This window comes from Otolemur garnettii, unplaced genomic scaffold (genome assembly GCF_000181295.1).
Source record: "Otolemur garnettii isolate 467f Iridium unplaced genomic scaffold, OtoGar3 scaffold00140, whole genome shotgun sequence".
NCBI lineage: Eukaryota > Metazoa > Chordata > Mammalia > Primates > Galagidae > Otolemur > Otolemur garnettii.
In genome coordinates, this window is record NW_003852535.1 from 4,074,089 (window position 1) to 4,075,011 (window position 923).

Here is a 923-nt window from a genome sequence, read left to right on the forward strand (position 1 = left end):
ACAACCTGTAGAGGACTGAAACTAGACTCACACCTTTCACCATTAACTAAGATAGACTCTCACTGGATTAAAGATTTAAACTTAAGACATGAAACTATGAAAATACTAGAAGAAAGTGTAGGGAAAACACTTGAAGAAATTGGCTTGGGTGAACATTTTATGAGGAGGACCCCTCGGGCAATTGAAGCAATGTCAAAAATACACTTTTGGAACCTGATCAAACTTAAAAGTTTCTGCACAGCCAAGAACACAGGAAATAAAGCCCTCATAATGGGAGAAGATATTTGCTGTTATGTCTCCAACAAAGGTTTAATAACCAGAATCCACAGAGAACTCAAACGTATTAGCAAGAAAAAAACAAGCGATCCCATCTCAGGGTGGGCAAGGGACTTGAATAGAAATTTCTCTAAAGAAGATAGGTGCATGGCCTACAGATACATGAAAAAATGCTCTCCATCCTAATCATGAGAGAAATGCAAATCAAAACTACTTTGAGGTACCACCTACCGCAGTAAGATTAGCCCATATCACAAAATCCCCAAACCAGAGATGTTGGTGTGGATGTGGAGAAAAGGGAACACTGCTACACTGCTGGTGGGAATGTAAATTAATTCATTCCTTTTGGAAAGACATCTGGAGAACACTGAGAGAACTGAAAATAGACCTGCCCTTTGATCCTGTAATTCCTTTATTAGGTATATATCCAGAAGACCAAAAATCACACTAAAACAAAAATATTTGTATCAGAATGTTTATTGCAGCCCAATTCATAATTGCTAGGTCATGGAAGAAGCCCAAATGCCCATCGACCCACAAATGGATTAATAAATTGTGGTACATGTACACCATGGAATACTATGCAGCCCTAAATAAAGATGGAGACTTTACCTTCTGGCTTGGCGCCTGTGGCTCAAGCGGCTAAG